Here is a 5381-nt window from a genome sequence, read left to right as displayed (position 1 = left end):
TAACGGGTTGCGCGGTTTCTGCTTTCATCCCTGTATTTGGCTGCTCAACATCACCCGCAGTCTTTTCCAGATGAAGATATGGTAAAAATAATTTCATTAGCTCCCACTGCTACGTTTGTGCAGATCATACTGCAGTTCAGATTGAGGGAGAAATAAGGAGGGATGGAGAGAGACTCTCCTCCCCTCCTCCCCTCTCCCAATCTCTCATCACATACTGCGGCTCCTCCCTCCACCTTGCCCGTCTCCAGATCCCCTCCCTTCCGCTGTGTCTCTCTTTCTCTCTGTCTCCATCCCTCCTCTGCTCTCCCTCAATCTTTCAGCCTAGGTGAGACTAACAGAGGATACACCCTCACTCTCTCTGTGTGTGAGTGTGTGTATATGTGTGTGGCTTGCTGTGTGAACCGCATGTGTCAGTGTCTGTGCACGCGTGGCTTCGCAGCTGACGGGAAGGACTCATGAAGTGCTCTGGACTTGGATATCAGATCCTTCTCCTTATGCATATTTATCACATTTTTTAACAACACTCCAAAATCCTCCCATTAAAGAATCTCATTTTCCTCCTCTCGGGGCAGCATCTCGATGGAATCGTCAATCCTTTCCCCAGTATCTTGGATTTAATGAGCAGCCTCCGTGGAATGAAGCAAGCAATTTCTGGATTCCCTTCGTTACAGCTCTGGTAAGGATATCTCTCTCCTGTCTCCTTCTCCCTCTCTGCCTCTCACTCTCTTTCTGTATATCCGTCTCCTTTTCGAGCACTTCCTGCCTGATTTACTTCTCATAACATATTGACAGGTGCAAGCAGTACACATTATGGAATAGGGGAGCAGTTAAATGAAGCAGAGCAAGCTATTTAGGACGCGGAGAGAGGGAGAAAATGAGGATGGGCTGGCTGGGGAGCATGAGAGAGAGTGTGGGGAAAGAAGCAGGGAACAGAAATGTGTGCCGACACCAGCAGTGTTGCTCATGCTGTCAGAGGCTGGAGGGAAAAATGCTCCACTTGGTACTTGCTATTGATCTGCTGTTATTTTCAGCTCACGTCCCTTAGAGACAACTTTGCGTGGTCTACCTGACAGTGATAGCATTAGTTTCTTTTTTTGTTTTTGTTTTTTTTGTGTCATAATAAGGAGTTAAATTCTGATATGTGGGTGTGCAGATTTTAACATACATGTGTATATTTACATGTGTGTGCTGCCTTCTGTTCACAACACGGGAGGGAGGGAGGGGGGGGGGGCGTGAGAACATGGGAATTTGTGCAGAATGTGAGTGTGTGTGATTTTGGAGGTGCTATACGACAACGTGGGACTTCGGATGCTATCCTGCATACCTACACATATTGTGATAGAGACACCCTTGGGTTCAGTGGGGAGGGGGCACCATGTTGGTTTGTGCGGCCTTTTGGCACCAGCTCTCACTTGAAAACAGTTCATCAGGCACTGATTTGAAATGGCTGACTTGCAGATCATAGGAATATATGTAGATGAAGTCATTTGTTATATATTTAGTTTATTTGTTATATTTTTTATGTTTAGGAATATATAATGCTAATCACATATTGATGAAGATGCTGTGTTTATTTCACTTTTTTTTCACTTTGTCAGTTGGAGGCACGAGGCAAAGTTGGCGTTGCTATTTTGGTCGGCTGTGCATGCTGAATGAGCTTCTTTCCTTTTATCTTTACTGCTGTCTTGTTATTAATTCTCTGTTCATCTCTCTCTCTTGTCTCTATGAACTCTACAGGGAGAGGAGTAAAGAGAGGTTGTTAGAAGGGAGAGAGTGGGAGATGTTGGAATACAAGAGAGAGAGAGAAGGGGAAGCTGGTAATGAAAGCACTGTAGAGAATAGGAGAGATATTGCTAGTGGAAGGTGAAGTGGGAACAAAGCAAAGGAGAGAGTACATAGCAATGAAAGATTGACAGGAAGCCAGAGACAAGAGGACAAAAGAGACAGAGAAGGAGAGAGTGTGCACTAACAAGCCTCAGAAAGGGCTTTTAGGCAAGCAAACCTCTTCTGAGGCTCGTGCTTTTGGTATGGGGTCAGTTTACAGCACACACATCCACGATCTCCAATTGAAAACGTGTGATAGATAGGCCCGGGCCTGCATCTCACACATGCCTGGCTGCATTTCCTGTAGAGGACATCAATATCACGTTTCCCATTTCAGAGTATAAACCATGATAACACCGGAGAATGGAAAAATAATAAAAGATAAATCACATTACCTCACCTTGGGTAGACCTTCTGCTTATGTTTCATTTATAATTCCTTTCCAGCACTTAGGGTAAAGTTGGCTGATACTGTCGCATATTGAAGTACAGGTGCAGCCACAATGGCTCGTGTTTTAACTGGTTGTATCGCAAAGATTAGTCATATCGACAAAGGTAATGACACATTATTGTGAAACATATGCAGGCAGATTTGCTCAAATGCACTGTGTGTACTGAATGGTTTGGTTTCATCAGTGTCTCACATCTTGTCACAGTTTTAATCCTGTATCAGTTGAAACAGCCAAGATGAAAAGTGTTGATGCAGTATCAGTATGGAATTATGGGTTTTAAAATAAACAACATGGATCTGACTTTACTCAGTGAAGTTTTTATGAAAATTTTAGTGCGGACCAGGACTGAATCAGGAAGGTATCCCAGGATACATCATTATTAAATTCGGAGCTGATGCAACCTATTTTCAACCAGAGGTATTCTGGTAATTGATTGGTTTATTTGGTAATTGTTAAATGATGCCTCCCTCTTTCCCTCTCATTCTCCCTTATCACACACTCATACACACATACAGAGGATGTGTTATAGCGCAAGTGAGTAATTTTTTACCCTCCTCGGCTGCAGTAAAAGCTTGTCATGCAGTGGGTGATTTGCATCCAGGAGTGACTCAGAGTGTCCATGAATGCTCCTCCACCCACAGCCAGGAAACACTGATACTGCCCATCACCAAATGAGAAGTTAACAACTCATTTTTCCTCAACTTCCAGGGCAATTATTCTCAAGGCTGTTATAGCGAATAATGGTTATTACCGATGTGGTTTCATGATTTACCATGATGCATGAAATGAAGTTGGCAAATTTGTTACAGCAATTTCCAGCTAATGGTGTCCATAGTGGTGGACTCACATTGTGAAGATATATGGATGTGCGCTCCTCATCCCAGTGTACTCTGTGGATAAACACCAACACATAGGTAATGCGAAGAATCTTTTAGTTATCTTTTAGTTTTTTTGATCACTGATTTACCAGTCATCTTCCTTTTACTCAATCAAAACACAGTTTCATCCGGAAATGTAAACCATCAAAACTCTCACAATGATGGTTAGAACTAGGCTCAATTAAACACGCTTTTAAAACAGCCCTGGTTATTGGCTATCTACAACCTAAAATAGATAAAAACCCTGCAGAAGCATTTGGCAAAGATTAGCTAATCGCCACTAATGAATCCAAAATCCAGATGAATATACCTTTTTCTTTTTTTTTTTTTTTACAACTCACAGCTAATAATCACAAACAGACAGTTGAATCAGCTCCTCTCCTTCTAACACAAGGTCAAAATTAGATGCTTCTTAGAGATAAACAATGATGAGCGGTTTGTGTAGAGGTTGGGTTCAAGTGGGTGAGGTATGTTGAACAGAAGAAGTAGTTTATTTCTATCAACCGGACTAAGCCAGTCATGTTATTATGTATAATAAAATGATATAACTATTTATAGTATGGATCTTATCACTCCTAAACCCTGACATTTAATACTGAAAATACATTGTTACAATTGTGGGATTCTGGACACGTGCACTATGGAAATGAAGCATTCACAAGGCACCACTACTGAGTTTGCTCTTATGAGTTAAGTCTGCAAGTTGAGCATCTCTGGGCATATGACACAATTTCATACATTATTTAAAGTGCAAACATAATGCCATCACAACAAAGACTCAGCAATGAGCCAGCTGTGTGCTGGCTCTTTATGGAGATATTGATCTATGGCATTCATATACAGTATTGTCAACAGCCATTAGGAAGAGATAACAGAATGAGGCATATTTTGACCAATAATGAAGGACCAAGCACAGAACCCTGAGGAATTCCTCCACATACAGTCAGCCTAAATAGCCCCAGTCTTATTTGTGCAACTGTAAGCAAATAAAGCAGAATAATAAATATAAAAAAACCTTACCTGGTAAAGATTTGCTAACATAAAAAAACTGAATATTTTGTTTGAATACCACTTTCACTTTCTTTTATTGCAGCTGGAGCACAAAGATTTTTTCTTCTTCTTCAAAACTGATTAATGTTTAAATAAAGTGATTGTGTAATTGTAATTTCCCTCATCAGCCCTTAGTTATCTAAGACTAATAATATTCATCTTCAATCAATCTGCACTGTATTATATCCTCGTTTTATTAAAAAATAAAATCTAAGCTCTCTTTCCATCTCCGAAATTTTATTTAGGAAAGATGAGTGAATAGCTCAATTATTAGGTCTGCCACACATTTTAACATGTGTTCTCTCTTCTAGAAACAGCACCCTGTTCCACAGTCATACATTCACATGCCCTAACATTTGGGATTTGTCAAATACATCTGTAGTCTGCAGCAGTTGGGGGTTAAGAACATTACTCAGCAGTTGTTCGTGCAGGATGAGAGAGCAATATTTGTTCACTTCCCCTGCCTAGTTTTTGCAAGCCGGCGGAGCAAATCTAAATGGTATAAATTGGAAACTGTATAAATAATTCAGGAACGGCTTTTATCTTCTGTAGTTGGATGCATTACTAGGCCAACACAATAGAGATTCTTATATGTTACAGTCTCAGGAAAGGATTCACCCCTCTCTGACCTTTTGTGCATTCTGTTGTTCTACAAAATCATATCAAATGCCTCCTGTGGTGCCCTAGTTTTCCTTTGAGATGCATTGCCTCTATGGAAAATTCATTCGAAGTGCAAATCAGATGTTACTCAGACATTTTTTGTTCTTCTTCATGATGAAATGGGCCAGAGGATTATGAATCTGCATTAATTTGTTCATCTGTTCATTCTTACCACTAAAATGAACCCATGGCTGGCCTACTACTGGACAGTTTGTTTGGATATCCATGTGATGTGCAGAATGTGTGACGCCACTGATTAGATGTGAGGGAACTTAGGGAAATGAAGGTATTTGCCACTGCACTGCAGCATTTTCAGAATCACGCTAAAGAGGAGTGCTACAGTTACAAGGTGACATATTTGTTACTGATTGGCAAATGCTTGTCCTACATTATTAATGAAGATAGACATATTTCATGTTATCACTGGTTTGGCGAAAATGAATTCACTAGTTCAGATTTTCATCCACCCTAAGCTCCGTTCTTGTGGTGCTATGTATGCAGGTAGTCTCCTTTCTCTC

General features: G+C 40.7%; 1 protein-coding gene across 1 annotated transcript in view; it reads left to right on the top strand.

The window, feature by feature from the left end:
• Positions 1-291: 291 nt before the first annotated feature.
• lingo1 (leucine rich repeat and Ig domain containing 1) overlaps positions 292-5381 on the top strand; it is a 145101-nt gene continuing 140011 nt past the window's right edge. The window contains exons 1-2 of the mRNA XM_022756058.1: positions 292-325; positions 573-676. The gene's annotated coding sequence lies outside the window, so the exon portion shown is untranslated. The remainder of the gene's footprint in view (positions 326-572; positions 677-5381) is intronic.

This window comes from Seriola dumerili, unplaced genomic scaffold (genome assembly GCF_002260705.1).
Source record: "Seriola dumerili isolate Sdu_G_001 unplaced genomic scaffold, Sdu_1.0 BDQW01000242.1, whole genome shotgun sequence".
In the NCBI taxonomy this organism is placed as follows: Eukaryota; Metazoa; Chordata; class Actinopteri; order Carangiformes; family Carangidae; genus Seriola; species Seriola dumerili.
The sequence above is the reverse complement of the archived record's forward strand: the minus strand, read 5'-3'. Positions and strand labels throughout refer to the sequence as shown.